Genomic DNA, 11,320 nt, shown 5'->3' with positions numbered 1-11,320 from the left:
AAGGAGATTTCTCATGATTAGCTAAACTCAGAGCACGATATGGTGAATTTTCAAAAGGAAACCACTTCTCCAGATATTTTAGGGCTCTTGTGTATGCATTCAGTGCTTCAGAGGTAAATGTATTGACTACATGAGCTGGTAAATATGTCTTCTGCAATGCAAATGTAACTTTCATACTGCAAAATGTATCAATTTTTTTACTCAAGGAATTTCAGAACTTTTCCATGATGAAATAAAGGTCACAAGAAATTGTTGATCAGTTTTTCAGTTTGAGCACTGTATCTTGGAATTGTGACATGAAAAAGTGAGTGAAATAAAGATGCAGCTCAAAAAGAGTTGATTGTTCATCACTTGCCATTTCGTCTTCCTGATCAGAAATAATATTCCATATTGCCACAGGGCAGTTGTCAGAGCCAACTGACAGAAAATAAGCTTTTAGTGGTTGCCAATTCAACAGCAATCACTCAACTGCATTAAACAAACTAAGCCATTGAGTTGGAACGTGCCTCAAGACTTTGTGGAACTCAAATTCACAAAATTCAAAAAATTATTTCAACCCATCTTGTTTTTTAGCCGAGTTTGAAAATTCTGCAAACTCTTGTAAAACTAAGTTTTCAATGTCAAAAGATAGAACTCTGAAAGCATATTTGGTACAGTTATGCAAAATGTGATTAATACAGTGAGCTGCAATAATATTTTCATTCTCTTCCTTAGCTAACTTTTGAAAAACTGAATTGTTTACACTATAATTCACTGAAGCGTTGTCTGCTCCATATGCTGAAACATTTGTCCACGATAGTCCTTTTTCATTCAGCACACAACACAATTGATCTTTTATGGAGTGCGAATCTTCAAATGCACTTTTGTAAAAATCTAAGATTTTGAAGCATAGTCCTTGTTGAGGTGTGAAATACTGTACAGCCACAGGAAAGAATTTGCGGTTTCATTTGTTAGATGCATCGGTTGCAACCGAAAATGGTGTGCAATTCTTTAAATCATTTAAAAGCAGCTCTATTGAAAGAGGATATAAAACATTGTTAACAACAGCAGAAGTTTTTGTGCATCCAGCTGTCATTTTCTCAACAATTTCAGAATCTTGAAGTATTTGTTTCATAACTTTGACGCTACGGTCTTGAGCAAGAAGAGAGATGTGATGCTTCACTCCATGGTAAATGTGAGTCAACTCATCAACAGTTACTTGGTCACTTTGTGAACTCTCTTTGATGACCAAAAAAGAGCTCATTCTCTGGGAAGCAGCAGCAGCTTGCACAGTTTTCACGTTTACGAGTGTCAGCATGTTGTGTTAATGCCTTAATGCCATCATATGCTACATTAAACGATGTATTGCACATTTTACATCTGGCTTTACATTTGTCATTATGATCCATGGCAACCCAAGAAAAGTGGTTTTCCCAGTTTGAATTGTACCGGCATATTCTTCTTTTCTTAGGAGGTGTTTCACTTGAGGTTGAAGGTGTCGGTGTCTCTTGTTTGTTTTCCCGTTGGTACGTTTTATCTTTATCTTCTTCATCGCTCATCATGCATATCAAGATCCTAAATTAAATTAAACAATTCTTGATTTAGGCAGCCAGCCTTTTTGGATAAAGCTGCCAAATATTCCTTACCTTAAGAGTGCTGTGAGAAATGAGAAAGATGAAAGCTAGACAAAGGACAACACTTCCCACAACATTTCCCGCAAATAATAGTGATTTCAGTTGATGTCTCACTCTTGAAGACAGGAGAGGCTGAGAGGGAATGGTTCCTGCAGGGATCTACCTGTAGATTGGGTCTGTGTGCTGATAGCCTAAGTGCGCAATGATGCCCACTGAAAAAATAAGGCAGCCTTTTGTGAGAGGCTTGCAGACTCTCTCAAGGCAATCTTCTTTGAGTTCTCTGTGATGACTTCATGGGCCCTCCTGGTGCACATAAACAATCTGTTAGGCAGAAGGGGTTCTGCAGAACTATTGGCAAGCAGACAGCAATTCTACTATTGATTATTTCACTACCTGTGGTAGCATGAGTATGTGTGTATGTAGATATAAAGAGTAAGTGAGCAGCTGCATCCCTGAACTATCAAAGCAAGCTTCATACCTCTCAGAGGTTCCTTTCCCTGCATCAGGTTTGCCTCATAACCTGCTCTTTCATAACTCCCCCTCAGGATTCAGGGTTCAGTAGGATGAGCTGGTTCTCCAGGTTTCCTAGAGGGCCCTTGGAGGTAGGAAGAGAGTCCCCACTAAGGCTCCCTATGTACTGATAGTGCTATATTGTTTAGTCCTGCTAAGCACCTGTCATGAGACCACTGATAACCTTCTGAATGACCTTGAGCAAGTCACTGTATCTTGGTTGCCCTATCTGTAAAATGGGGATAGAAAAAGATACTTTCTGTCCTTTGTAAAATACTTTGAAATTGGGGTGTGTGTGAGAGAGAATAATTTATGATTTATTGCAAACTACCACCCACAAACAACTTTTCCTCCTCCCATTCATTTTCTTGGTACATGTGTCCCTCAGGCTTGTGAAAAATCCACATCACTTAGCCCGCGCAGTGATACTGACTAGGTATAGACTAGAGATGTTAAAACGTGTTTACTTAGGTGTGCAACTGCTAATGCAGAGGCAGTGGTGGGGCAGGGGTGGGGGTAGTATAGACAATGGCAGAGCTTCTCCCTTCAACTTAGATACCTCCTGGTAGCACCCCAGCACCTTTGCTAAAGAGCTGCTGGTGCAACACTAGTGTAACACAAACCCGAGCCCTGACCTGAAGAAGAGCTCTGCATATAGTTTGGCTCTTATCAGTGCTCTCTGCCCATAGAAGGGAGCCTGGGTCACAAAGCGCCTGAGTCCAGCCCAGCTCTACTCCCCATGGCTGGATTATACAACTCAGAGTGGGCGGGGGTCAGGCCATATGTGGCTACTACCAAGAGCCGCTAAGCTGGGAAAAAAGGGGGGGGGGGGGCAGCAGAGCCTGCTACCCGAAGCAGAGAGGCAGAACCCAGGACAACACAATGGCAGGGCAGGGTGGGGGAGACCATGAGTAGAAAGGTGACTTCCCCATAACCAGGTCTTTGGGTGTCCAGTGGGAATTCCACCCCACTCGGTTTTGGCTGAGAGTCCATGACAAGCACTTAAACAACCACAAAGCACTGTGGGCTTCTCTCCTGGACTACGGCTCCGCACCCTGCTTGAACAGCGCTCAGGGACAGAGTTTCTCCTTCTCCTCCCCAAGGCGTCACTCCTAGGCCAGACGCAACCAGCTGAAGGCTCCCAGCCCCCGACTGCGCCCCGCCTCCCAGCTATTCCCCCCGCCCTGCCAGGCTTCTGACGTGACCAGAGGCTCCCAGTGGTGATCGTGGCCCTGCCTCCCAGCTGGGACTCCCAGGCTGGGAGGCGGGGCAGCGATCGCTGCTGGGAACCTCTGGTCGGGTCAGAAACCTGGCGGGTGTGGGGAGAGTGGCTGGGAGTTCCAGCCACTCCTCCCACCCACGCCAGGCTTCCGTCTGGTGCCCAGCCAGAAAAATCAGAGAATACTGCACTGCACATGTCTGGTATTGTCTGATTTTTTTTTTTACTGGGCAGAGGGTGCAAAAACCGGACTGTCCGGTAGGATACCACACACCTGACAACCCTAGGGCGTGCATTCTAATGAGGTAAGTAATTAATTGCTGACACATTTTACCAAGGGTCGTGGTGGATTCACCATCACTGGCAATTTTAAAATCAAGATTGGGTCTTAGGGATCTTTTCTGAAAGATCCGCTCCACGAATTGTACTGGGGAAGTTCTGTGCTATGCGGGACATCCGACTAGCTGATCACAAGAGTCCCTTTTGGCCTCAGAGTCTATGAATTCCTGCTTTTCTGTCCTGAAATTGCCTACCAGTATTGAATCACATGCTTGTTCCTTGACAGTGCGAGGAATTTGTGTCTTGAAGCACCAGGTGCCTGTCGTGTATGTAGGATCCATTTGAGGCTGACTTTCCTGGAATTTGAAACAGCTCTAGCAGACAATCCCCCAGGCAGTTTACCAGTGCTCAGTTCGAAAGTGCTGCAAGGAAACAAATTGTTTTCAACAGAACAGCCCTTATGTTTATAGGAGCTGCTGCGGAGCCGCTCCACAGTAGCTTACTTTTAAAGTAGTCTTACGCAGTGTGAATGGAATTTCCTGGAATGGTGGTGTCCGGCTATACACTGATTATATCTTAAGACAAAATATTTTATAACCAAAAAAATGTATTGTGGTTTTATATAAAAGGCTGTTCCTGAATTCTTAGTTTAATGCCACAGGCAGCTGATCTTCCTTTTTTCCTGGTTATTTAATATATGTATTGTGCTAGGATGTTGAGGTTCTCACGGGAAATGTGTTGAATGTATCCTTCTACTAGGAAATTCAGGCTTCCTGCTGCACAGAGTTAAATTTCTATGGGCCAAAGTTATAAATTGTGAGGGTCCCCACTTTTTTTTCTACTCATGCTCATGTGAAGAAGTGGTTTTTGCCCATGAAAGCTCATGATACTTACGTATTTGTTAGTATCTAAGGTGGTGGAGTAGTACTCATTGTTAAAGTTACAGACTAACACAGTAATCCCTCTGAGACTATGGGCCAAAGGTTTTGAATTCACTGCTGTGTGCTGCCACAGCTTCACTGCCTTATGTTGATTCTAGCAAGCCTACACGTGCTTTTGCCTGATCTCTATGCTGCAACCACTTTTAACTTCTGTGTGGCACCCATGTCAATAGGTTTTAATATTATAACTTGAGTGTAAATGAATGAACTCGTCAATCTTTAGTGTAAGGCAAGGATGTGGGCTGTACAGAGTCCAATCAGTATTTCTGAGGAACACTTAGGGACATGCCCAGATTGATATTGGTGTACGTTATCCTTCAGTGGTACGTGAGGTAGGTATTGTTTTTGGGACACAAAAAATGCAAGACATGTGCTTGCTGGCCTCTGGTCTTGCTGAAGAAAATATGCTCCAGAGATTATGAAATGGAAAATTGCAGATGGCATTAAAGAAAAATGCGAGTACTGTAGTTTGCAGTAGGGATGTTAGCATATTGTCATTTATACAATTAACCAATAAATCTGGGCTTGTCCATTAACCCTAACAACTACACGCACCCCACTCCTTGCGACCTCTCTATCAGAGGCAGCTAAGGAGTGGGGGAGGTGCGAGCCAGGCCTTACAGAGGCAGAAGCAGGGGAGGGGTGCCGGTATGTATGGGGAGCCAGATTAAAAGCTTCTTTCCCTCTTTCCCCCTGCACGTAAGCGTATGTCTAGTTTACATGGCTCCGTCGACAGAGCCATGTAAATTAGTTTATTCGGCAAAGTCATGGAAGAGGGGATTTAAATAATCCCCGCTTCATTAAAATAAACATGGCCACCGCTCTGTGCCGACGATCAGCTGATCCGACACAGCGTGGCAGTTTAGATACGGATCTCTCAGCTGGGGAAGCCTTTGCCAACTGATCCTGTAAACCTCGTTTCATGAGGCACCACTTCTACTGGAAGGCATGGGATGCGTAGTCCTAGGGATGAAGGTTCCACGACCACCACCCCCAAAAGAAGAAGGTGGGTGGTGGTGCTCGGGGACTCCCTCCAAAGAGGGACTGAGCCATCCATCTGCCATCCAGAATCTCGAGAGGTGTACTGCTTACCGGGAGCTTGAATTCAGGATGTGACTGAGAGGCTTACAAAACTGATCAAACCTTTGGATCGCTACCCCTTCCTGCTTCTCCATGTGGGAACTAATGATACGGCCAAGAATGATCTTGAGTGGGTTACTGCAGATTATGTAGCACTGGAAAGAAGGATCAAAGAATTCAGAGCACAAGTGGTGTTCTCGTTCATCTTCCTTGTTGAAGGGAAAGGACTGGGTAGGGATCGTCGAACTGTAAGTAAATAGTAAACTTGGCTATGGAAGAAGTAAATGCGTGGTTGCGCAGGTGGTGTCACAGAGAGGGCTTTGGCTTCTTCGACCATGGGACTCTGTTTCAGGCACAGGATTGTTAGGAAGAGATGGGATCCACCTAACGAAGAGAGGAAGGAGCATCTTTGTGTGCAGGCTTGCAAACTTAGTGAGGAGGGCTTTAAACTAGGTTTGTTGTGGGACAGTGACCAAAACTCTGAGGGGAGTGGGGAAGTCAGATACCAGGAAGAAATGCAAAGAGGAACGAGCAACAAAGAAGGACCCCTGATTCAAATGGAGAGGGTAGGGTGATCAACTGGTTATCTAAGGTGTTTGTACACCAATGTGAGAAGCCTGGGTAACAAACAGGAAGAATTGGAGGCCCTGGCCCAGTCCAAGAATTACGATTTGATTGGGATAACAGAGACTTGGTGGGATGACTTGCATGACTGGAGCGCTGTCATGAAAGGGTATAAACTGTTCAGGAAGAACAGGCAGGGGAGAAAAGGAGGAGTTGCACTGTATGTAAGAGAACACTATGATTGCTCAGAACGCCAGTATATAGAGGGCCTGTTGAGAGTCTATGGGTCAAGTTTAGAGATACAAGCAACAGCAGTGATGTTGTGTTTGGTGTCTTCTACAGGCCACCGAATCAGGTGAATGAGGTAGATGAGGTTTTCTTTGGACAACTGAGAGAAGTTTCCAGATCACAGGCCCTGGTTCTCCTGGGGGACTTTAATCACCCTGACATCTGTTGGGAGACCAATACAGCAATACACAGACAGTCCAGGAAGTTTTTGGAGAATAAGAAAGGGAAGAAGGACAATCTAGGGAACTATAGGCTGGTCAGTCTTACCTCAGTCCCTGGAAAAATCATGGAAGGGATCCTCAAAGAATACATTTTGAAGTGCTTGGAAGATGGGAAGGTGATCAGGAATAGTCAACATGGATTCATGAAGGGCAAGTTGTGCCTGACCAATCTGATTAGCTTCTATGATGAGGTAATTGGCTCTATGGATATGGGAAAGTCAGTGGATGTGATATACCTTGACTTTAGCAAGGCTTTTGATACGGTCTCCCATAATATTCTTGCCAGCAAGTTATGGGAATGTTGATTGGATAAATGGATAGTTAGATGGATAGAAAGCTGGCTGAAAGTTCGGGCCCAGCAGGTAGTGATCAATGGCTCGATGTCAGGGTGGCGGTTGGTTTCTAGTGGAGTGCCCCAAGGATCTGTATTTGGACCAGTTTAGTTCAACATCTTTATTAATGAGCTGGATGAGGGGATGGATTCCACCCTCAGAAAGTTTGTGGTTGACACTAAGCTAGGGGGAGAGGTAGATACGCTGGAGGGCAGGGATAGACTCCAGAGTGACTTAGACAAATTGGAGAATTGGGCCACAAGAAATCTGATGAGGTTCAACAAGGACAAGTATAGAGTCCTGTACCTGGGACGGAAGAATCCCAAGCATTGTTACAGGCTGGGGACTGAATGGCTAAGTAGCAGTTCTGCAGAAAAAGACCTGGGGATTACAGTGGATGAGAAGCTGGATATGAGTCAGTGTGCCCTCGTATCCAAGAAGGCTAATGGCATACTAGGGTGCATTAAGAGGAGCATTGCCAGTAGATCCAGATGTGTGATTATTCCTCTTTATTCAGCTCTGGTGAGGCCACATCTGGAATCACACTGCAAGGGCAGATCCAATCCACTCTGTCTAGCCAAGTTTTAACCTTCGGTTGTTAAAGGGATTCAACATTATAATTATTCCCATAATGAACCAAGTGTCAGCTTCCTGGAGACTCAACCATGATGTTCCTTGGGAGATCTCTTCGGATCTGCAGGAGTCTTTACTTTCTCTGGGTTGGTCCCAGATTTCTGTTGTGATGTTACATTTTGACCGAGAGAGAGAGAGATTCTCTGGCCGTTTCTCAGTTAATTTATCTGCTTGCAGGGTCTTTGCCTGCCTTAAAAGTTCACAGATCCTAAACTGCCTTTTTGTTGGTTATTTCTCATTCATGTCTCACGCACATTCCACAGGTTACATGCATATTCATGAACAATATGGTTTCTAGGTAAGTAACCAGAAACCTACAATAAATTGGATTACTTGACATACCAAAAGGACCTGTTGTAAATACTATGGGTTAACATATCAAAGGCATGATAAGGACTTAACATAAATTGTAACTGAGAGGTGTAGGGGAAAGAAGAGGAGTGTGTTGTCAGCTAGATGGCAGTGGAGAGGAAGGGGAGGGGGTCTTGTCTGACTGGTTACACATAGGAGCTATAGAGTGGGAAAACAACCAACAGGGGAAAATTCAAGGTATGATAAGCTACTTGTACTCAAATGATTTGATTTGGTTCAGTCACCATAATCTCAAACACTTGGCCATTTTTAGGAGAATCACTCTGAGTCCTCAGATTGGGCTGTCATCTTTTCTTCCATAGCTTAAGAAGGTTACATATAGAAGTTATGTAATTCCCGGCGTTGGATGCATTTAAGAAAGAGTTAGACATACGTCTGTTGGGGATGGTCTGAGAACAAGATAAGTGAGGCAATATCTTTCATTGGACCAACTTCTATTGGTGACAGAGACAAGCTTTCAAGTCAGAGAGCAGTATTCATAATCCTGCCGTGAGAAAGTGGAGTAGTCTAGAAGACCTCTACGCGTCTTTCTGCCTTATGTTGCTATGGGAGGAGAATGTATACGAGCTGTAAAATAATTTTAGCTGTTGAATTTTGTTTGTAATATTGACCTAGATTTAGATTCAAGATAAGCCAAGTTCACAATGAGAAGAGAGCTATTATGTTCATAGACATGATCGTTACTATTGATTTTCAAATGCTCCAAATTTTCCTTACTGGTGAAAGTTTATTTTTGGTGCTCTTCATTTTAAAGAAAAGTGTGTGTGTGTGTGTGTGTGTGTGTGTTTAAAGAAAAGCGTGTGTGTGTGTACACACACTTAACAAAAACAGTTCAGTTTCTATAAACCTGAAACTTGTGTTGCTGTTTGAGTGCCTACATCATATGCATCTTATTCTGGATAAAGACGTTTTGTTCAAATGTAGTATTCCTTCAGCAGTGTGCCAGATGTTTTAGAACTACAAGCAAACTGAAACCTTATTCTGGGATGTATTCAAAGAAACAAACAGTGGTTCGTCTCACTCCAAGTTGAGCAGGGTTATTATTCTTCTGGAAATTACAGGGCTGGATTCCTCATTGCCTTAATTTATTCGAGCACAAAGTAGATGCAAAATGCAAACATTTTTATCTGTTTACATGTTGTACCTGCTTTGTACTGGTGTAGAAGACTCTGTGAGGTGCAGGGAAATGGACAAGTAGCTCCATTGTCAAGTTTTAAAGATAATGCTAAAATTAATCAATGTTTTAATTGCTGTTTCCCAACTAATGGTTCTATTAAGACCAAAATTCAATTTCCTCAGAGGTTTTTGCTTTTCCAGAGTCTTCTCTGGATTTAGCTCTGCTTATGTGTACCTAGGACTCATTAATTTTGCTGCAGTGTTAGCTCAGCAAAGAGAGCAAAATGTCATGCTTCTTCCTGTGTAGTCTCTGGCTTTATACACAGAAGTGGTTCATACTTGGATGGAACCTTCTGGATATTGTTTTAGGAAGGAATTAATACCCAGAATAAGGAAGGCTCTTGGAAGCACATGTGGCTGTATATAGTCAGACATGAGCTATGGTGCCCTCAGGTGGAGTGGAGAGAGACAACTCAGGACCCGTTGCTGGTAATGATTAAGAATCTGACTGGACTTCATGGTTTGGTAACAGAAAAAAAAAAAAAAAACAGGCCCTTTTGTGCCTCTTCCACACACCCCAACATTGCAAGTGGCTGAAGTAGGATGCAGCACCACTCGGCTCGGGTGGCAAAATGGGACAATCATGTGAACGCCCAGATTGTCAGGATGCATGCTCTTCATATGTCTGGTAAATGGTACCTGTACTTTTGACCAGCTGGGCATGTTTCTTAATTGCACCCTGTGTATTTACATGTCAAGACCACCAAGCTGTAACCTAAGAACCTCTGTCCTGTGTGTGTGTGTGTGTGTGTGTGTGTGTGTATTTGGATTTGCCCCCATGGGCATAGCACCGAGCTAACAAATATGCAGTCTGTATGCTAAGCAGAACTAACCGAAGAAGAGCCGTGCAAGAAGCTTCTGAGGCTTATGTTGTTTCAGTGTTTCACAAGAACCAGGGCTCTGGGTGGAAATAGCTGGCAATTGTAACAATGCGAGCCAGTCATACCCCATTGTGTGGATGCTGTGGCTTCACACTGATCAACTAATCCATGTGCATGTCTGACGGGACTTTCTGTAGGTATTGATTCATACGTTGCAAGTCTTACTAGAATTACACATGACTTGTTTAGAACCCTACTAACTCATTCCTGGGACTGAGAGCTTTACCTGCTGATCACTTGAGAAATGTAGAAAATTCCAGTCTCTGTCTGCACACTCCCACCTAGCCATTATTTTTATCACTCTCTTCTGAACTTTAATTTTTCTTGCCTTGTCTCCTGTTTTTTCTTCTGGGAATAGAATGTTTATTTTAGGTTTTAAGAGAACTGATCTGCTAACCATTTAAAATGCAAACTGAAAGACTGCTAGGGATATACTTGATGCCCTTGGTATATAATATAAATCATTACACTTTAGGTAGATATATTTTATCTCCCTATTAATCCTTTGTTATATACATTTACGATATATGCCCATTACGATCATTTTATATAAGGTCCCTTTAGATTTTTGCCAATTTCTTCTTTCCGTGCAAAAACAGCAGTCAGTGTAAGTGGTATATATAGCAGCTCAGAAGTTGAATATTGAATTTACCACAAAAGCACCTCTTCTTCAAGCAAGGGCTAGCATCTCTTCACACTTGTGATGTGAGCATGAACCTAAATGATTGTGTGAGCAGATATCTAGTGTGTGAGTGAAAACCACTTGATATATGCAAGGACGCCTGCCTAACTAGATCCTCCCCACGCACAAAACTGGAACTGGAATATGCAGCCCTTAGACCACAGGACTCAAGTTCAATTTATATTGGGAGCAGTGCTAGTTCTCAAATCCTCCTAGTGTGCAAGTGGACACTCCACTCTGGCAAGGCTCTGAGGAGGCCAGGGTCTCCGCATGTTCACCACCCCCACCTGCAACCACCGGGCAAGCTAACCCCCTTAGGAACTCCTCTGCCGCCGCCACCGGCTGCACAGTGGGGCTAACGTGGCTTCCAGATTCTAGCTCCATGCTGCTGCTGCCACGTCCCTGTGGCCCAGGGGAGGTATGTGCTGAGTCGTCCTGTCTAAGGATGTAAAAAATTAGTTGACTTATCTGATAGTATTTTGACTAGTCGACTAGTCAATATCTCCCCCTTCCCACACACACTTTGCTG

Source organism: Pelodiscus sinensis, chromosome 6, assembly GCF_049634645.1.
Source record: "Pelodiscus sinensis isolate JC-2024 chromosome 6, ASM4963464v1, whole genome shotgun sequence".
NCBI lineage: Eukaryota > Metazoa > Chordata > Testudines > Trionychidae > Pelodiscus > Pelodiscus sinensis.
This window is presented reverse-complemented; position numbering follows the sequence as displayed.